The 22860-nt window shown below is 37.8% G+C and overlaps 1 long non-coding RNA gene across 1 annotated transcript; it reads right to left on the minus strand.

Annotated features, from left to right (window-relative positions):
* Nucleotides 1–669: 669 nt before the first annotated feature.
* On the minus strand, nucleotides 670–22781 carry LOC140498847 (uncharacterized). Its single transcript, XR_011965191.1, has 3 exons — nucleotides 14695–22781; nucleotides 10573–10777; nucleotides 670–2707 (listed from the first exon to the last, which is right to left on the minus strand). It is a non-coding gene; the product is annotated as an uncharacterized lncRNA (long non-coding RNA).
* Nucleotides 22782–22860: the final 79 nt, after the last annotated feature.

A 22860-nucleotide genomic window follows, 5' to 3' on the forward strand; every position in this document is an offset into this window, starting at 1 on the left:
AGGCTCTTTTTTTTGATCATGGCTTTCAGGTAGTCCCATAATTTTTAAATTGTCTCTCCTGGATCTATTTTCCAGGTCAGTTGCTTTTCCAATGAGATATCTTCCATTTTTTCATTCTTTTGGTTTTGTTTTGTGATTTCTTGGTTTCTCATAAAGCCATTAGCCTCCATCTGTTCCATTTTAATTTTGAAAGGTCTATTTTCTTCAATGAACTTTTGAACCTCCTTTTCCATTTGGTTAATTCTGCTTTTGAAAGCATTCTTCTCCTCATTGGCTTTTTGAACCTCTTTTGCCAATTGAGTTAGCGTATTTTTCAAGGTGTTATTTTCTTCAGCATTTTTTTGGGTCTCCTTTAGCAGGGTGTTTACTTGTTTTTCATGCTTTACTTGCATGTCTCTCACTTCTCTTCCCAGTTTTTTCTCCACCTCTCTAACTTGATTTTCAAAATTCTTTTTGAGCTCCTCCATGGCCTGAGCCCATTGAGTGGGCTGGGATACAGAAGCCTTGACTTCTGTGTCTTTCCCTGATGGTAAGCATTGTTCTTCCTCATCAGAAAGGAAGGGAGGAAATGCCTGTTCACCAAGAAAGTAACCTTCTATAGTCTTATTTCTTTTCCCTTTTCTGGGCATTTTCCCAGCCAGTGACTTGACTTCTGAATATTCTCTTCACACCCACTTGGCCTCCAGATCCACCCAGCCAGCACTTGGGGCCTGAGATTCAAATGCTGGTTCCCAGCCTCAGGGCTTTGGGCAGGGGCAGGGCTGCTACTCAATATGAGATTAAGTTCAGGTGCTCAGGTGGGGGCAGGGCCGCCTCACGGGCTCAGTTCCCTCAGGGGGTTTATGCAGAGACCTTCAACAGTGGATCTGAGCTCCTGCCTGCTTGGGGAGCCGTTGTCTGCTGCTGCCTCTGCTGCTGCCTCCTGAGGGGGCCTGAGTTATGGGGGCACCCCACTCCCCTCTCGCCAAGCCGAGAGGACCCTCTCACCAACCTTTGGGGCCCATGGGTGAAGGGACCTGCATGGCCACTGGAGATTCTGTCCGTGCAGCCTGCTTGGATCAGCACCGAGCGGCCAAGGCAGGGCTGGGCTCAGCTCCAGGTCCACAGCGTGACGGACCTTTTGCGAGAGGTTTTCAGGGCTCTCTGGAACAGAAATCTCATCTGCTCCATTGTTCTGTGGCTTCTGCTGCTCCAGAATTTGTTTGGAGTTCTTTTTTACAGATATTTTATGGGTTGTAGGTTCGGAGCTAGCTTATGTGTGTCTTTCTACTCTGCCATCTTGGCTTCACCCCCCTCAGTGATTATTTTTCAATTGTGTTTGACTCTTCATTATCCCATTGAGGTTTTCATGGCAAAATCCAGGAGTGGTTTTTTATTTCCTTCTCCAGCTCATTTTACAGATAAGGAAACTGAGGGCAACAGGCTTAAGTGACTTACATGGCAAGTAAATGTCTGAGGCCAGTTTGATCTCAGAAAGATGAGTCTTCCTGACTTTTCAGGACCAGAAATCTATCCACCACACCACCTAGCTGTCCTTGAGGGCTCTTCAAGGGCAATAATCCTTGGAGGCCAGGAAAGAGCCACATTGAAAAGAAACTTCATGAGAACTCCCAAAAGAGAGGAAAGGACCTCCAGGAATTTGTGGATTTGAATCCACCTCTTGGCAACATGTGCTCTATATGAGTCCATTATCTTGAGAGACCTTGTGGTGTAAGTGAAGAATGCACCCATGATTAGGGGAAATGTTTTTCTAATAACTATCCTGATTATAACTTGCTCAATAAATACCTTTTCTGAAAGCTAAGTAAGTTCAACTGATAATCAATGAGAAACATACTCCTTGGGCCAAATGACTGAAGTAGAAACCCTCATAAGCTCCTGTCCCTGTGCATACTTCTTAGGAGATGAGAGACAGTAGTAAGTGGCAGCCAACCTTCGTAGAATCAACTTAACAGTTAACAGAGGGTTATGGAAATGGCCCACAAGGGTATACAATACAAATATGATACAATGTGTTGTCTTGTAATTAATTATATGATGAATTCTGATTTTGTTCCTTTTAGAAATTTTTATGGTCAGTGTGTAATACAATCCAGTGGTAGTTAAGGGAAATGGTTGGCACAGTGATACCTCCACTTCTTGTGTTCTCTAAGATCCATGGATCTTGTATATAACGTGGTAGCATGTAACTGATGAACTGATTGTGAGATTCAATCATCACATAGTAAATCTTGTCCATCTCAACCTGTTTATTTAGTATTTGATGTTTATAGATACATATTCCTATAAAGAATATATTAAATAATATTTTGAAGCACCAAAGGACAGTACCTGTGTATAGAACAACTTTAAAATATCTGTGATTATTCCTTGAACAAATTACATATTCAAAGCAAATATACATATTTGAGTGTCAAAAAGGAAAAATTTAGAGCATATATTTTTAAACTAAATTTATATATGAAAAAGGTGAAGATGTCACACTTTTGGCCTCAGAAATATATGCAACATACACATCTGATTTCAGTGTTTTTGTTTTCATAAAAATATTGCACTCACCACATCCCAAATCTAATAATGTTAGTGTAACAACCAATTTTGGGCCAAGAATAAATATATCTTAATCTATTTGGAAAGAACGGAGACCTTCTAGTTGAATCAGTCACAAGTGAAGAATCAGATAATTCTTTCTTTAGCAGGCAAGTGTCTGAAGGAGAGAGATAAAAATGGAAATTTGGGTTAAAATTCTCCTATAACAAGGAAAGAATCCTGAAATCCACTGCATTTATCCACACAGAGAAAGGATAGCTTGAAGAAAGTTTGTAATTTCCCACAATTCTATCCTTGCTACCACATATATAGAATTCAACATTTTCTATATTTCCCTATTGTCCAGCTCAGCTTTGGCCCTTTTGATCCCATCCTGAATGACAAGGCCCAGTTTCCTTCTCTCTACCAGATGGCTCCTAGGGACTCCTCCTTACTTTTAGGTGTGATCCAGTTATTGGTACATTTTAAATGGAACTGGGTAGGTCTGGTGACCACAGATGATCTCAGGGGTGATGAATTCCTTTGGGAAGTGACAGGGGAGATGGCAAAGTATGATGTCTGTACATCCTTCACAGAGAAGATCCCTATCAGTGCTAGACGTCATGAAGAATCACAGGTGGATTTCATGCCCACGATAATGGCATCTTCATTCAGAGTAGTTGTAATGCATGGTGATACAGATTCATTAATAGTTCTGAGACATTCACAAATGCCCTTGACTACAGCATATAAATTGTGGATCACCACTTCTCACTGGGACATCACTATGAGACCCAACTATGTTGATAGTTACAGTTTCAATGGAGCTTTCACATTTACATAACTGACAAATGAAGTTCCTGGTTGTAAGTCTTTTCTCAAGATGGTGAACCCTAATAATGAACCAGAGGACATTGTACTCAAAGACTTTGGGTTGTCAGTTTTATGGTGCCAGGATGAATATGAAAAGCTGCAGCTGGAGCAGCATATACCAAATACTACCTTGGAGGCTTTGACTATATTCTTTTTTGACATGACCATATCTGGCGTGAGCTCCACCACCTACAATGCTATGTATGCTGTGGCTTGGGTCCTCCATGAAAAGTATTTGAAGAAATCAGAGATTGTCTCTGGGGAAACTGGAGAAAGCTGGGTGCCTCATCCTTGGCAGGTAAGGCTCCCTTAAGAATTGGTACTCTCCATTACTGATTCAGGGTATTTTGGATGAAACACACAGGAGGGCCTTCTGTGATAGAATCTTTGAACTCCACAAGTGAACTGACCATGGCAGCATACAAAGGAGCTATAACACAACTTATATTCTGGAAAGTATATCTACCTCAATTTACCTTATGTTAGTTTTAGCTTATGGGGACTTTATGATCACAGCCTTCACATATATTAAGTTTTAGATAACTACAAATCTCGATTTCTTTCACATTAACAATTACTTAGCTAACCCAACTTATACTTGTGAAGATGACTCTTTGAACACATGAAACACTTTACTTTCTCTCTATTACATTTCATTTTATTACTTTACGTCCAATTTCTCCCTTTTACTTCTACCATCAAAATGAACATCTCTGTTTTGTATTGAAAGTTCTTCATCATCTTGCTCACCTTGTCATTTTGTAATTTTCTTAACTTTAAAACCCCACTATCATAGACTTTGAGACCCAACGACACTGGCCTCTTTACAGTTCCTCACACTAAATGCTCCCTGTCTCTACTACAAGCATTTTCTTTTTTCTTTCTTTTCTATCAATATATTTGTTTTCAGTTTTCTATAATCACTTCCACAAGTTTTAGATTTTCTCCCCCTGCCTTCCTTTTCCTTCTCCCCTCCCTCCCCAAGACAGCATGCAATCTTATGTGGGTTTTACACATACATTCTTATTAAAAACATTTTCACCTTAGTCATGTTGCATAGAAGAATTAAAATGATTGGAGAAATCATGAGAAAAACCAACACATAACACAAGAGGAAATATTCTGCTTCATTTTGCATTCCAGTTCCAAAGTTCTTTCTCTGAATGTGGATGGCATTTTGCCTCAAGAGTCCATTGGGAATGTTTTATGTCTGCATTGCTGTGAAGGGCTAAGTCTACCAGAAAAATTCTTCGCACACTCTGATTTTTACAGTTTATAAAGTTCTCCTGGTTCTTCTCCTTTCACTCAGAATCCTTCCAGGCCTCTCTGAAAACTTCCTGTTCATCATTTCTTATAGCACAATAGTATTCCACTACATTCATATACCACAACTTGTTCAGTCATTCCCCAAATTATGGGCATCCCATCTATTTCCAGTTCTTGGCCATAACAGAGAGTTGCTACAAATATTTTTGTACATGAGGGACCCTCTGTCATTTTTATGACCTCTTTGGGATACAGTCCTAGAAGTGATATGGCTGGGTCAAAGGGTATGCCCATTTTATAGCCCTTTGGGGCATAGTTCCAAATTGCATGCCAGAATGTTTGGATTAGGTCACAGCTCCACCAAAAATGAAGTAGTGTCCCAACTCTCCCACATTTTCCCAACATTTATCATCTTCCTCTTTTGTCATGTTACCCAATCTGATATGTGTGATGTGGTCCCTCAGAGTTGTTTTGATTTGCAACTCTCTAATCAATAGTCATTTAGAGCATTTTTTTTTCATATGACTATAGATAGTTTTAATTTCTTCCTTTGAAAACTGCCTACTACAAACATTTTCACTGAAAGTCCCGTATGCCTGATATTCTCTTCCTCTTGCTTTACATCAGCTGTCCTCTCTGGGTTCCTTCAAGTCCAGACTAAAATTTAGCTTTCTGTGGGAAGACTTTTCTAATTCATTTAGTAATTCCTCTTATTACAACTGACTTCTCTCTGCTTATTTCCATCTTTACCTTATTTGGATACAGTTGTTGCCTCTCCAACATTGGAAGCTCCTTGAGAGAAAGGGATTGTCTTTTGCTTTTTTTGTATGTAAATCCATATTTAGCAGAATGTCTGATACATAGTAAGTGCTTAATTAATGCTTGTGATTGTTGACTCAGTGATAGATTTGACCCATCCTCTCATCTTCTATCGACAGTTTTTGATATTGACTCTCTCGTGCTAACCTTGACTCCCCCCTAGCTTTGTCGTCAGCTTTCCTCTGTTTTCTCCTATAGTATTTCACTTGTTGATCTCAATAGTCACCATGGGTTCATTGATCATCTCTATGCAGAAAATTCTTGAATTTTCTCATCCAGCCCTAACCTCTCTGTTGCCCTCAAGTTTTGCAGCTTCTGCTGTATATTGGCCAACTTGATATGGATGTCCTGTACACATCTTAAATTCAGTATGACCCTTAAACACTTCCTCTTCTGAACTTCCTCTACTGGGAAGAATTCCAACCATCTCACTGAACACATTAGGAACACTGGAGTGAATTCTCTTACAAATACACATTGTGCCCATGGACAGAGTGGACACAAACCAAAGTAAAATGCTCATGTGGCATACAGGTGACCAAGTCAACTTTCACCTTTTGAATTTCAACTCCTTGATGTTCTTCCCTCATAGAGGCCTCACAAATCTGTGGTCTATTTTCTAAATCAATTTATAAACATACAGACTGTGCCTCCTACTTCTCCAATAATATGGTGGTTTTCTTGACTTGATCATGCTATTGAACTCTCTTGGGTTTGCTCCTTGATGTCAGCTGAATTTTTTCATCACCTCTATCTCCAGCCTCATCTGTACTCCTCTGCTGATGAAATGTTGGGCTGTCCAAAAGATCAAAGACCCTTAACCTTAGACTGACATGACCCTTCCAAGTTCTGTTCACTCATGACATTAGGTCTTAGAACTTCTACCTTCCAGGCCTTTCACTTTGACAACTCTTCCAGCAACAAGACTGGGCACATTCAGTGAAAGACCTAACCCTAACTTACAGTGACCATCCCATTAATTTTTCCAAGTGCTCATCTCTGAGGCCTAGGCCATCACCTGGCCATGATGATTTGTTCAGTAGTTTATGGGTTTCAGGGTTTCCGTATTTGTTTAAATTCTAAAGGGCTCCTGTTAGTCTATAAAATTGTATGACTGAGGAAAACAGTCAGTAGAGATTTATATTCTAGGCATGTTTGTGTCCTCTATTGGACTTTTCATATACAAATGAATTAACTCAAAGTCTCACATTATTAATAAGGCAATGGATCTGCAACTGTTTAAATTAATAAGTGTCTTTGTGTGCCAGCCATTGCAATAGACACTGGGGATACAAGTACAAAAAATCCCACAGTTCTTGCTTTCATGTCATTCAGTCAATCACCATTTATTAAGCATTTATTGTACACTAGGAACTGTGTTAAGGGCAAGGGATACAAAGAAAGGGAACAGATTGTCCCTGTTTTCAAGAAGCTTAACTTCTATTGAAGAGAACAAGTACATAGACAGATATGCATATCTACGTCTATCTGTCTATATCTGTGTGTCTGTATATATGCATATATATTCACTTATATATGCATGTATATGTATATCCATATAAACTCATGTAAATACATATGCACATACGTATATATGTACAGAAGTACAAATGTATTCATACACATATGTATGTGTATGTATATGAGTAAAACTCTAGTCCTTATCCTCAAAAACCTCACAGGATAATGGAGGATATAACATGCAAATAGCTCTGCACAAATGAGCTACATACAGGATGAATTAGTGATAATCAATAAAGGGAAGGCCCTTGCAGTAAGAAGGATCAGAGAGTTTTCTTGTGCAAGTTAAACTTTTAATTATAACTTGAAGGAAGCCAGAAGTCAGAGATAAGGAGGTAATAATATCATGCATGGGGCCAATGGAAATGCTTGGAATAAGATGACATGGTCAGCATGACATGAACAGCAAGGGGGCTAGTGTCACTGATTCTGAAGGTAAGGTGAATGTGAGGAGTCAAGATAATGGAGTAGAGGAACTCTCAGCTGAGCTTTCCAAACATTCCCTCCAAACAACCTTAAAAGAATGCCCCTAATTGATTTTAGGGTGGAAGAGTCAACAAAAGTTGAGGCTGAGATATTATTTCAGTCTAAGACAACTTAGAAGGTTGGAAAGAGAGATATATGGCATGGGAGTGGAGATTGACTGAGCACCCACGTGGATGAAACAGTAGTGATGAAACTTGGTGATGGTGACAGAAAGCAGATGTCTGGGGAAGAGATGGGAAGAGGATCAGGCAGCTGGTGAGAAAGACATGACAGGAGAGGTGTGCTAGCACTGGGCACAGGACTAGATGCTATTCATCAGCTCCATTACTTGTGCCTACTTCTGACTTACTGTTCAAGGTTGGAAAGATGCATTTAGGAGAAAGAGAAATCAGGGTTCCCAAGGAACAGTATTTTTCTTTTGGTCACAAGGGATTAGAAACCCTGAGCAAAGGTATTGCTTCTAGTCAAAAGGGATCAGGGGTCCAGAAGAGTAGTGTCATTACTGGTTCCAAAAAGCAGGAACTATGAGGAGAATATCAAATGCAATCCCAAGGGATCAGGGGCCTTTCCTAAGTACAGACGAAACTGAAGCCCAAGAGATCAGTGATCACACCTCTCCTGAAATCATACCATCTTGGATGCACTTTTAAATCTTCAGAACTGGTTCTGAAAACAGCAGTGTGAAAAAGCATGTAGCTTAGGAAAACAACCTTCCCCCCTAAAGCTGGAACAGAGACCACTATTACCACTCTTGCTCATCCTTCATTCTTGAAGTGGACCAATGACATCACAAGGGTGATATCTTGACTTGCCTGTGAAGTGAATTTGAGTGAGGTAGAGTTGATCAAAGTTGTTTGCTCACTCTCTTCTCCAGAGTCATCAAAGTCCATTGGCAAGAGAAAAATCAAGACAACTGGAGGTGACCCAGGATTCACTTGGGTGATCCTGGTCTTTTGAAATTAAGGTCTTTCTGAGGTCTCAGTTTATCTCAGACAACTCAATGACTAAAGATTAGGTAAGAATTGATACAAGACATTTTTTTCACCAACATGAAATTATCAGTTTGGGAGGGTAAGACCCTCAGAGTAAGTATCTAGGAAGAACATAAAACAATCACTATTCACACTCATTCTTATCCCTGGAAATCTAAGCAGTGAGCCACAGAAGCTTGGGCTGGGGCTATTATTTGTCATTTAATGAAAGCCGGAGTGATTTGGGATTAAAAACTGTAGGCAAGTAACTCTATCTGAATCACAAAGGGATTTTTGAAAACTGATTTTTCAGAGGTATATTTGAAGAAATCATCAATGAAAACAGCAGAGTAAAAATGTTAATTTTATCAGCTTTTAAAATAATAAATAAATATATAATTTTAAAAATCTTGCCCACAAAGACAAAAATAACTTATATGTGGTGAGAGCATTATCTGTATTGGGGATAAAGGTAAAATCTTCCTAGTGAGGTGAGTGGTGAAGAAAAAGTGTCTATTATCACATCTGTTTTTCAATATTGTACTAAAAATCAAGCTATAACAATAAAATTAGAAAAATAAAGGAATAAAAAAGTAGAAAAGTGTACTAAAATGCTAGCTATAACAATAAAATGAGAAAAAGAAATTAAAGAAATAAAATAGGTAATATAGTAAACAAAAACCAGGTACTCCTCCTTGCTTTGAGTTATGGTCCATTTACTGGTATATTTTAAAAGAATGTGGGTAGATCTGGTGACCACAGATGATGTCAGGGGTAAGGAATTTCTTCAAGAATTAACAGGGGAGATGGCAATGCATGATGTCTGTGCTTCCTTGACTGAGAAGATGCCTGCCAGTGAGAGACTCCATGAAGATTTTTAGATCTTCAGCTAGGATCATTGTGGTTCGTGGTGATACAGATCCATTCATGGTCCTCAGGTATTCACAAGTACCATTTGCTTCAACATCTAAGTTGTGAATCACAACATCACTGGGACATCACCATGAGACCCTACTATACTGATAATTTCACTTTCAGTGGAGCTCTCACATTTACATACATGACCTGTGAGGTTCCTGGTTTTAAGTCTTTTCTTAGGATGATGAACCCTAATAGAGACTCAGAAAACATCATACTTAAGGAATTCTGGTGGTCAGCTTTCCAGTGTAAGAATGAATAAGGAAAGCTGGAGCTAGAGGAGTGTGCATCAAACACTACCTTGGAGGCTTTGCCTATATTCCTTTCTGACATGACCATGTCTGGCCTCAATTATATTATCTACAATGCAGTGCTTGCATTGACTTAGACCCTTCATAAAATATTTCTGATGAAACCAGAGATTGCATCTGGGGAAGCTGGTCTTGTCCATTGATGGTTTTTGATATTTTCATCATGTAACCTACAATAGGCCCTTCTCAAAGAATTTCTGAATTCCACAAGTGATCTGATCAGGGCAGCATACAGTGAAGCTACAACAAAACTGATATTCTGGAAATTATGTCTTTCTTCATTCAGCTTACACTGGTTTTATGTTTCGGGGACTTTCTGGTCACATTGTTAACATATATTGAACTTTAGTCACGTAAACTCCTGGATTGTTTTTATTTTCAGATGAATGATCACTGTTTCAATTTGCCTCACCCCTCTTATACTCATGATGATTTTTGAGCCATGAATCCTTTATTATTATGTCTATTACTTTTCATTTTGTTAACTTCAACTCTAATTTCTCTCTCTCATTTCTAGGATCAAATTGAAATCCTCTGTTTTATATTCAAAGTCCTTCAACATAAGGCTCACCCCATAATTTTTCAGGCTTCTTCATCTTAAACCCCACTACCATGTGCTTTTTTAAAAACTTAATTTTTTTTTTTTTTAGCTTTCAACAATCATTCCATAAGTTTTAAAATTTTCCCCTCCTCTACACCCTCCCTCCCCAAGACCAAATGCAATCTTATATGGGTTCTATACCTACATTCTTATTAAACACATTTTCACACTAGTCATGTTGCATAGAAGAATTAGAATAAATGGGAGAAACCATGAGGAAAAAACAAACAAGTCAAAACACAACACAAGAGAAAATAATAAGAAACAGTCCTCATACCTTGTGACTCTTACTACGTATAATGTATTCCTGGTTCTGCTCATTTAACTCAGCAACAGTTCATATAAGTCTTTTCAGGTTTTTGTGAAGCTGGATTGTTCATCATTTCTGATAGCACAATAGTATTCCATTACATTCATATACCACAATTTGCTCAGCCATTTCTCATTTGATGGACATTCCCTCGATTTCCGGTTCTTGGACACTACAAAAAGAGATGCCATAAATATTTTTGTCCTCAATATGGCTCCACATTTGTTGGCACAATGTGAGGTGTTCAATGTTGAAAGCACCATGTGTTTTAATGATACAAATGTGGTTCTGATACCTAAACCAGGAAGAGCCAAAACAGAGAAAATATTGACCAATTTCCCTAATGAATATAGATGCAAAAATTTTAAATAAGATATTAGCAAAAAGAATACAGCAACTTTTCACAAGAATAATACATTATAATCAGGTAGGATTAATACCAGGAATGCAGGGCTGGTTCAATATTAGGAAAACTATCATCATTATTGATCATATCAATAACAAAACTAACAGAAATCATACGATTATTGCCTCACAGTGCGTTCAGTGCAAGGGATACAAAGAAAGGGTACAAACCATTCCTGTCTTCAAGGAGTTTAACGTCTAAGAGAGAATAGAACAAGTATATACATTGATGTATATACCTTTTAGTTTTATCAAAAGGGTACACTGAAGGAAATCTCCAAGAAAGATAATATTTACTACCAAGTGGATTCTGCCTGTCAATAAATGGGTTAATGATTTGCCTCCATTTACGCCAAAGATCCCAAGCAAGATAACAATTTTTGTTATATAGGTTTTGGAGAGCACAGAACAAAGAATAGAACAGAGCAGATGACATCATGGGAATGACGCAACATGTTTGATGGAAGAGCTGAGGCACAGGTAAGAACATGATTGATTGCAAGTTTGGTAATGGGGCTACCAATGTTCCTGTACTTTCCTCAGGAGAGTAAGAGTTGCTTATTATTTGAATTTAGGTTCAAGATAGTGGCCCAGGCATTTGGACAGCAAACCACACATTCTTGAAAGATAGCTTGGTGGTATAAAGATATCATGCCTAATTCCCTTGCTTTCATGCACATTCTCCAAGGCCAGTTAAATTCCTTGAGGCAAGAAGAGCTGAATATTTTAAAGTTATCCATCATTGTGCAGGTAAACTCTGAACTAAATTCAGACACAAAGAAGTGTGACTTAAGCAGTTATAGGTTAAAAGCAGTTACAGAAAAAAAATCATTTACTTTTAAATAGAAAAAAATAAAAAATAAAAAAATAATCTGCCTGTCAGTCTGTCTCTCACTGTACATATAATACACACACACACACACATACATCATAAACATAAAATACATAGCTACATATATTACATTCAAAATAACTTATTTTAAGCTTACCAACAATATAATAACCCTACTTGGTAATATTTTTTTTCCTTTTTTCACTATTCTAGGGAGTTTCATTAATTTGGAAGAACAACAAAATAACTAATAAAAAAGTAAACAAAGGAGATTTAGTAGTATCAGACCTTAAACTGTATTAGAAGGCAGTAATTATGAAAAACATATGGTACTGGTAAGAAACAGAAGCATAGATCAGTGGAACAGAGTAGACATGGAATTTATAGAAGCAAATAAATATAGTAATCCTGAATTTGACATATATAAAGACAACATTTTAAGATAAGAATTCATTTTTTGGTAAAAATTGTTGGGAAAACTGGAAAGCAGTATGGCAGAAATTGGACTTAGGGCAATATCCTACAGTATTTATCACAATAAGGTCAAAATGGATACAAGGCATAGATATAAAGAGACACAGTACAAGAAAAATTGAAGGACAAGGAACATATTATCAGATTGATGTATAGCTAAATAGTTTACGAATAAACAAGAGATAGAGAACAGAATGAAGTGTAAAATGCATAATTTCAATTGCATTAAGTAAAAAAAGGTTTTATACAAATAAATCAATGTATTCAGGATCAGAAAGGAGGTAGAAAATTGGGGAACATTTCACAAATAGTTTATCAGATAAAAGTCTCATATTTAAACTATATAAAGAACTTTGTCAAAACTATAAGCATATGAGTCTTTTCCCTATTTATATGTGTTTAAAGGATAAAAAGTGGTAGTTCTCCAATGAAGAAATCAAAACAATTTATAGTCATAAGAAAAAATGATCTAAATCATTATTTATTAGAGAAATACAAATTAAAAGCACCTTGGAATGCTATTTTACACTTATTAGACTGGTGAAAGTGATTAAAGGGGAAAGCAATAAAAGATGTGTAAAAATTGGTATACAATTTCATTGTTGGTGGGACTGTGAACTGATCCAACATTTTGGAGAGCATTATAGAATTATGCTCAAAGAATTATTAAGCTGTAATACCATTTGACCAAGCAATACCACTACTAGGTCTATTTCCAAAGATGATTAGGGAAACAGGAAAAGAGCCTATAACTTCTCAAATATTTATAGCAGCTCTCTCTGTGGTTGCAAAGAACTAGAAATTGCTTGGGTGTCCCTCAATTGAAGAATGACTTAACAGAGTTGTGGTATATAGTTGTCATGGTAACTACTGTGCTATAAGAAAGATGAGTTCAAAGATCTCAGAAAAAATGGATAGACTTGCACAGCATAATGAAAAATGAAATGAGCAGAACCAAGACAAAGCTGTATACAGTAACAGCAATGTCGTTTTAGGAACAACTTTCAGCAAATAAGTCATTTTGTCTATTATAAATAACCAAATTAACTATAAAAGACATAGAAAAAAATTGCTATCTTCATCCAGAGAAATAACTGATAAACAGAAGCATGTAGAGAATGATTATACATATATGTGTTTATATGTATATATATAGATACATAGATAGATACACATATAATTTGTTTAATAGTAGCCATCTTTGAAGTAGAAGAGGCAAAAGGGCAAAAAAAATTTACAGAATAACTTTATTATATATTTAGAAGGAACAGCAAACTGTACATAATGGACAAACAGTTTCTTATGCTATCATCTTTTTCTTATACTATTTTATGTAAATAACTTATTTTATTACATAAATTAAAAATAAAAGAAACTAAAAAATTAAAAAAGAAAGAAATGAGGGTTAGAGAGAATAAGGTTCATAAGGAGGATGAAGACCAGATTTGGGAGTACTACCATGATAAGTAAATCAGGAGATGTAAGGGAAAGTGTAGTCAGAACTGAAAAGGATAACAAAAGAATCTATGTTTTCCGGATGGATCTTTGTGGCAGTGAAGGCTAGAAAATGAAACAAATCAGAAAACAGTAAGTTTAAGATGAAAAAAAGTTTATTAATTCTGGGGCAGGCATTCCAGAGGACAAAATGTGAATTCATATTAGATAGCTGAATGTGATGTGCCTTCTTACTGAGCCAAGAATCTTAAATCACTTGTACTTTAATTTTGATGGAGGAACATGCTGCCTAAGAGAAAGACTGATGAACTATACTGTTGGTAAACCCTGCAGAGTTCTCATTTTTCATTCAGCAGCTTCTGAATTTCTCCATCATTTTCATCCAACCAGTCTTGATGCTTGTGAGTGTCCTGACACAGATGAGTAAATGCAGTGCTATACATTAGATTTCTGAAAGGTACCCACTACTTTTCTGCTCCACTGTTGCCAACCATTTGTTGACTCTGCTTTCCCTCCAAATTATCAATGAACTGTTCCCACTCAGAGAAATGCTCTAGTCCTTTTGACATTAAGTCCTCTGGCAGTTTTTTTGCCTTGGGGCCACTGTTTTTGTTGAATGAAAATATTTAGCTTGGTTGAGTTGAAATATATTCTTTGATTAGAATATATAGCTATCTTGCCAATATTAAAGAATGTCTATGCATGATTTTTCTTTACAGATGATTGTGCACTCAATGCAGCCCCTGAAGCTGAGATGCAACAAAGTATTGATCAGTTCTCTGCTACTTTGTGCTAATTTTGGCCTAACCATTAACACCAAGAAAACACAGGTGCTCCATCAGCCACCACCACACCATCCATATGTGGAACCATCAGTTAGAGCAAATGGAGAAGTTTTGAATGCTGTAGATAAGTTCACTTACCTAGGCAGTATAATTTCCAGGGATGTACACATTGATAATGAGGTTAATGCACGCATTGTCAGAACTAGTTCAGTGTTTGGGAAGCTGCAAAGGAAAGTGTGGAAGAAAAGAAGTATCAGACTGACTTCCAGGGTCTACAGAGCCGTTGTGCTGATGTCATTGCTGTAGGCCTGTGAAACATGGACAGTTTACCAGCACCATGCCACTGAAGAACTTCCATGTGAACTATCTTAGGAAGATTCTGAAGATCATCTGTCAGGATAAGGTACCAGACACTGAGGTCCTTGCCCAAACTAAACTGGTTAGCATTCAAACTATGCTTCAGAGAGTGCAACTCAGGCAGGCTGGCCACGTTGTTCCAATGCAAAATATATGCTTGTCAAAATGACTATTTTCTGGAGAACTTGCATGCAGCAGGTGATCACATGGTGGTCAGAAGAAGCAAAGACACTCTCAAGGTTTTTCTCAAGAACTTTGGAATTGACTGTGTAACACAGGAGGCACCTGCACGGGACCACTCAGCATGGCATGCCCTCATCAGAGAAGGTGCTGTGTTCTAGGAGCAAAGCAGAACTGTAGTAGCTCAAAGGAAACTAAAGAAAAACAAATTTAGAGAATCTACCCCAAATGTTCACAGGGACTAATTGTACCCAACCTGTGGTAGAGCATTTTGAGCTCATATTGGTCTGATCAGCCAGTCTGACATACTGTAACTTGACTCTAACATAGTGATGTCATTTAGTCTTCTTCCAGAACAAAGAAGAACAACCATAGCTGTGTTAAAATTAATAGTAATACCTAGAATCTCTATTGCACTATATGGTTTGTGAAACATTTTAGAAACATTATCTTATTTTATCCTCACAACCCTAGGGAGTAGGTGATTTTATGATCTCATATTACAGATGAGGATATTGGGGAAGAGATGAAATAACTTACATAGGATCACATAGCTAATAAGAGACTGAGAATGAATTTGAACTAAGGTCTTGTGACTACAGGCCTCATGCTTTGTGAAACATATCGTTAAACTGTAATAAAATCTCCCAAACCCAAGAAAAAAGCTAATTAAAATTCTCACCCTCTTCCAAAGGGATCTTTTTTCTCTGAGCCTAGCAGACAGGAGGAGGTGGTGAAAGGTGGTGATGAGAGAAGGAAGGTGATTTACTGGGGTGAAGATAAAAGAAGCAGCTTACAACCAGAGCATCCAAGAGGATCAGAGGCCAGGGAAGCTCTAACAGAAGCCTGTCCCACATCTCGCAAGCTGCATTTCCTTCCTTCCTCATTCACTTGGTAAGTGGTCATGTGCCTGCCTCCAAGCCTGTCCTTGTCACCCAAGGGGCTTCCCCTTGCTTCAAATGGGAGATCAGGTCTGGTCTGGAGGCTGCAAATCCTGGTCATTGAAAATGGGAAAAGGAAGGGGACAAAGAAACACCTCAGAATCCAGTCATCTCCCTTCTGGCTTAGGGAAAAGTGTGGTCACGTGACCCCCAAAGCGGGTCAGAGAATCTCTGAAGGATATTCTAGATTATGTAGGGAACAAGTCACAAAATGCAACTGGATTTAGAAAGGAAAACAGTTCACTGGACATACTGTTACCCTATGAGGACAGAAGCCTTTCCTGCCTTCAGGAATCTGCAGAGAAAGTTTAGCACAGAATCTTGGAACTGAAGGAAGACCAGGAAGTGGAGGGGGGGAGGAGGGCAGAGAGGGAGGAACAACCCCATGAAGTTTCCAGGTTCCAGCTGTATAAAGTAAATATCTTTAACTTGGAAATAGTTGATAAAAACAAACAAACAAAATCTTTAACTTTTGCTCCCCAAAGTATAATCTCTGGTCTCCATAGGCCAAACAATAATTGCACAGCATATGAGACACTCCGAAACATTTCAAGTTGGAAACAAAGGACCCCAATGTACACATTCAGAGTCCCAGGGGGAAGCTGTCCTTACCCAGGCAGACCAGATTGCTATAGTTTTTGAACATCATCTCCCTGTCCATCTCCTTCTGGGAAGAGTGCAGGTGCCCCAATTCCTCCTGGGTAAAGTGTATGGCCACATCCTTGAAGGTCACTGACTCCTGAAATACCAAATACACACCTGCTAACTCCAGCCAGCAACCATCACATGGACCTGGGGGCAGGGGGAGTCATGGACAGAATATGCTTTGGACTCTAGATCTATGAGAGCGGTTTTAGAGAGGGACTATGAAAAGCCATATTTTTTAGAAAGCTGAAGCAATTGTTTCCTGTTGTGGTGGAAAAGTTGGAGAGGGCATAGAGAAAGGAGATGGTGACTACCTTGACAAAGACCTCAAAAGTCAAGTAAACAGCTGGGGAAATGAGCAAAGATCGGAAAAACAATCAGAGTATAGAATCTTAATTTGGTGGCAAGGAAGACCAAAATATACAAAGAGAAGACAACAAAGTCAAAGTTCCTACATCCAAATCCTCCAAGAAGAATATGAATTGGTTTCAGGGCATGGAACAGTTTAAAAAGGATTTTGAAAATTAAGAGAAGTAGAGCAAAAATTGGGAAGAGAAATGAGAGTGATGCCAGAAAATAATGAAAAACAAGTCAAGTGCTTGCTAAAGAGGATCCAAAAAATGCTGAAGAAAATAACTCCTTAAAAATAGACTAACCCAAATGGAAAAGGAGATCCAAAAAGCCAATGAGGAGAAGAATGCCTTACAAAACAGAATGGGCCAGATGGAAAAGGAGATCCAAAAGCTCAGTGAATTAAATAATTCCTGAAAGATTAGAATGGAGAGATGGAAGCGAATGACTTTATGAAAAAATCAAGAAATTATAAAACAAAACCAAAGGAATGAAAAAAAAAAACTATAGCAGACCATGTAAAATATCAAATAGGAAAAACAACTGACCTCGAAAATAAATCCAGGAGAGACAATTTAAAAATTATTGGACTACCTGAATGATTAAAAACCGAGCTGAGGTATCATCTTTCAAGAAATTATAAAGGAAAACTGCCCTGATATTCAAGAACCAGAGGACAAAACAGATATTGAAAGAATCCACTGATCTCCTCCTGAAAGAGATCCCCAAAGGAAAATTCCTAGGAATATTGTAGCCAAATTCCAGAGTTCCCAGGATAAGAAAATATTGCAAGCAGCCAGAAACAATTTGAGTATTATGGAAACACAATCAGGATGATACAATATCTAGCAGCTTCTACATTTAGGGATCAAAGGACTTGGGATATGACATTCCAGAGCTCAAAGGAGCTAGGTTTAAAACTAATAACCACCTGCACAGCAAAACTGATTATAATATCCCCAGTAATAAGTGTTCAAAGGATAAGAACAGGCAGTTTTCAGAGAAATAAATTAAAGCTATGTATAATCATGAAAAAATGCTTTAAATCATTATTGATTAGAGATGCAAATCAAAACAGCTCTGAGGTACCACATCATACCTATCAGATTGGCTAACATGACAAAACAGGAAGATGATAAATATTGGAAAAGATGTGGGAGAGGTGGAACATTAATTCATTGTTGGTGGGTCTGTGAGCTAATCCAACCATTCTGGAGAGCAATTTGGAACTATGCCCAAAGGGCTACAAACATATGCATACCCTTTGACCCAGCAATATCCCTTCTAGAATTGTATCCCAAAGAAATCATAAAAATGGGAAAGGGCCCCATGGGAAGTGATTGTAGAAAACTAAAAACAAATAAATTAATTTTAAAAAAGATCAAATATTAAAAAACCTGATTATAATACTTCACGGGAAAAATAATCATTCAATGAAATAGAAGACTTTCAATAATTCTTGATGAAAAGAACAGAGCCGAATAGAAAATTTGACTTTCAAACACAAGAATCAAGAGATGTATGAAAAGGTAAACAGGAAAGAGAAATAATAAAGGACTTACTGAAGTTGAACTGTTTGCATTCCTATATGGAAAGATCAAATTTGTAACTCTTGAGACTTTTCTCAGTATTAGGGTAACTGGAGGGAATTATACGCAAATAGACAGAGGGCACAGGGTGACTTGAATGTGAAGGGATGATATCTAAAAAAATAGAATCAAGGGGTGAGAGAGGAATATGTTGGGAGGAGAAAGGGAGAAATAGAGTGGGGTAAATTATCTGTAGCATAAAAGAGGCAAAAACAAGCTTTTTCAATGGAGGGGAGGAGAGGGAAGGTAAGAGAGAGTGAACCTTACTCTCATCAGATTTGGCTTAAGGAAGGAATAACATGCACACTCAATTTGGCATGAAAATCTATCAGACTACAGAAAAATAGAGGGAAAGGAATAAGCAGAGGGTGGGGGCATGATAGAAGGGAGGGCAAATAGGAGGAGGGGATAATTAGAAACACCTTTGAGCAGGGACAGGGTCAAAAGAGAATAGAATAAATTCCGGGGGAGGGGGGGGCAGGATAGGAGGAGGAAAATATAGTCTTTCACATAATGATTGTTACAGAAGTGTTTTGCATGTCTACACATGTATAACCTATATCAAATTGCATGGCTTCTGAGTGAGGATGGGTGGTGAGGGAGGGAGAGAAGCTGGAACTCAAAGTTTTAAAACTGCATGTTAAAAATTGTTTTACATGCAACTGGGAGATAAGACATATAGGCAATGGAGTATAGAAATCTATCTTGCCCTACAAGAAAGTAAGGGAGAAGAGGATGGGGGAGATAAAGGGGAGGGCAGACTGGGGGAAGGGTTAATCAGAATGCATGCCATATTGGGGTGCGGGGGAGGGGAGAGATTGGAAGAAAATTTGGAACTCAAAATCTTATGGAAGTGAATGTTGAAAACTAAAAATAAATTAATAAAACCCGCACAATTTCTTGAAGTAGCACAATTTGTTTTACATTGCTAAATCAATGGGCACCACTGTTGTTTCCAGTTCTTTATTATACATAGTGACACTGTGAATTATTATTCTGATGTTTATGCAGTTTTTCTTTTTGCACTCACCTCAAGGAGATATATGCTCACCAGTGGACTCTGTGGGTCAAAGTATATAGGCATTTGAGTCACTTTCTCTGCATAATTCCAAATTGCTTTCCAGACTGGTTGGTTGTGCTCTAAATACAATGCATACCACATCAACTACTGTCATCTTTTGCCATTTTTGTCAATAGGTATGAGGTAAGACCTCAGAGTATAGGCAGCTAGATGGCACAATTACAGTGGATAGAGTGCTGGGCCTGTAATCAAGATCCTGGGATCAGTTCTGGCCTCCGACACTTACTAGCTATGTGACCCTGGGCAAATCAAAATCCTGTTTGTCAACTTTTTCCTCATCTATAAAATGAGCTGAAGAAAATAGTTCCAGTATCCAGTTTCACTCCAGTATCCATGCCAACCAAGCTACCCAAATAGGGATCCAGTTAGCTGGGTAACAGTTCATCCTCTCTCTCAACCTAGCTCTCTCCCTTTCCTTCTCTCCAAAAGAAGGTAAATTTTGATTGCCAGAAGTTGCCCTTCCTTCCTTCCATCTCCCCTAAAACCTTAGACCCACTGCACTCTGAAGCCCATGGCTGTTTATGGACCCTCCCGGCTTACAGTGAATGTCAATAGCAACAGTTTCTCTTCAGAACAACAACCCTGAGGCACCTGCACCTCTCAGAGTGATTTATCTATTTTTTTTTTCTTTTCTATTAAAGGGGCCATCCCCCGGCTACTTTTTAAAATAGCCTGTTCCCTGAATGGGCATTACCTCACTTTAAGTGAGTACCTGAAAAGGCCTTAGCCTAAAAAACCAATATCTCCCATTGCATTCTGGGCGGTCTCCAGTCATCCTGATAAATATCTGGTCACCGGATCCAGATGGCTCAGCAGGAGAAAGTAAGACTGGTGACCTTGCACAGTCCTTCCTCACTCAAAACAAAATCAAGTGCAAGTCATGTCATCATTTTGCTGATGTCATGGTCCTCTCTGAAAATGAAGGATGGACATAACATCTTTGCCAAGCAAACCCCAGATAAGATCAGAGATCTCAGAGTAATATACAATTGAAACAACTCAACAACAACAAAACCTCTGGGTTGTTTTAATTTGTATTTTCTTTACTATTGTTCATTTGGATCATTCTTTCCTATGGCTGCTAATAGAATTTTTTTTAAAGGCCTGTTTCTGTCCTTTGACAGGTCTTGGAAAATGACTTTTGACTCGTATGTTTATCAATTTTTGATGTCTTGAATATCAAACTTACAAAGAAATAATTTATACAAAGACTTCTCCTCAGCTGTTTTTCTGTTATCCTAAAGACAATTTTATTTATGCTGAAGTTTTTCAAATTGACATAAACAAAATTAACTAATATAATCGTCTTTATTCCTTGCTAAGAATCCAACTCTGGGTCATTACTACGAAAGGCAGGTGAACTGTTCCTTTAAATACTTAGGTCATGGCCGCATTTTGAATTTATGAAATACAGTATGTTGATTTAGTTTCTGTCAGAATGCTTTCCAACTTTCCCAGGCAGTTCTTACCAAATAGGGAGATCTTTCATAGGTAATGTGTTTGGGGAATTATTAAACATATTGCTGAGTTCCATTATTTATTTTTCTTCCATGTCCAGTCTATTCCACTGATTTCATTTTCTTTAAATACCAAAAGACTTCATGATTACTGCTTTATGACAGTTTTGAGGTATGGATGTGTATTCCTGCTTCATTTCTACTTTTTTCCCCCATAATTTCCCTTGAATGTTCTATTTAAATTGTTCTTTATTTTTGTCTAAATGTTTTCTTTTTATATCACCTACATTTCCACCTATACACCTTATATATGTCAAATAATCAGGCTTATACTCTTGGTTTCCATATTGAATTTGGTGCATTTCTGTACAAAATTGTGTTTCAATGGTTTAACTGTTTCCAATTCATATAAAAGTTGGGTCATAACATGTCCGACCTTCACCATTTGTACATTCTTCCTTATTCCCCCCCTATATTTCTTTTCCTCTCACCAATTAAAACTAAACAAAAGAACAGCAAAACCCAATGCCAATACCACTTGCCTCCTCCACTTTTTTTTTTTTTGTCTTTCCTATCTGTGACCCTAGAAGGCTTTGGGATTCTGAAAGGTCATTCTCTCTTCTCTCAATACGAATGCAAGCATTCCATCTCCACTTAGTCACTTCAATTGTTCAAATGTACTTACCTTTCTAGACTTGACTTGATTCCAGATACCTTCTATTCTATTAACAATTGATGTCTTCCCTTGTAGAATTCTGTTATTCAGTGTGTTACCTGTAAATTTTTATTTTTTAGAACATCACAGTTCAATATTTAACGACAGTATCATTTCACTTGATGTTTGCCTCTGATACACAGATCTGGGCAGTTTTCTTTTTATGATTTCTTGAAATACAGTTCCCAGGATATTTGGTCAGTCTTCAGGAAACTAGATGATTCTTACATTCTCTCACCTTGACCTATTTTCCAGGTTGGTTGTTTCTGATTATCAATACTTTCCACTTCCTGCCTCCCCCCACCCAACCCCCTCAGTCTTTGGACTTTGTTCTAAGATATCTTTCTCTCTCACGTACTGATTGAACCGTTTCCAAATGCACTTCATTTTTTCCCCCAGTTTCTATTCTAAGCTAATCTCCTTTTACATTACTTGTCTGAGCTGTCCTTGTCTTTGGTTGTGGCTTCCACTGCTGTAATGAGTGTATAGAAGGCCAGCTTTCCTGCATAGTAACGTATGGTGTCTATTTCTTTCCACTGCTTCTGTTCCGATATGTAGGACTGATGCAGTGTTGGTTTCAAGCCAATTACTAGATGTCCCTAATATGGCTTATTCTCCCTCTGATGTGTTATCACAGAGTACCAACAGGCTTAAGGCACTGATACAGATCATGTTGACTTCCCTGATCAACTTCTTTGTCATCACTCCCAGTCTTCCAGCCACATTTTAGTACAGGCTTAGCCAAGGAGGATGACATTGCAGCTATTTCTCACTGATTTTCTCAATCATTGCATCTGATGCCATTTTACAATGATTCTTTCAGTATATGGGGAAGCTGGGTTCTTCTACTGTCTTTCACATGGCCTTCTTAAGTAGATCTTGTGGAAAGACTTGCAGAAAATGCTAAAATAATAATAATAATAATAATAATAATAATAATAATAATAATAATAATAATAATAATAATAATTACCTGAGAAGATAGGGT

The sequence above is a fragment of the Notamacropus eugenii genome, chromosome 4 (assembly GCF_028372415.1).
Source record: "Notamacropus eugenii isolate mMacEug1 chromosome 4, mMacEug1.pri_v2, whole genome shotgun sequence".
Taxonomy (NCBI): Eukaryota; Metazoa; Chordata; class Mammalia; order Diprotodontia; family Macropodidae; genus Notamacropus; species Notamacropus eugenii.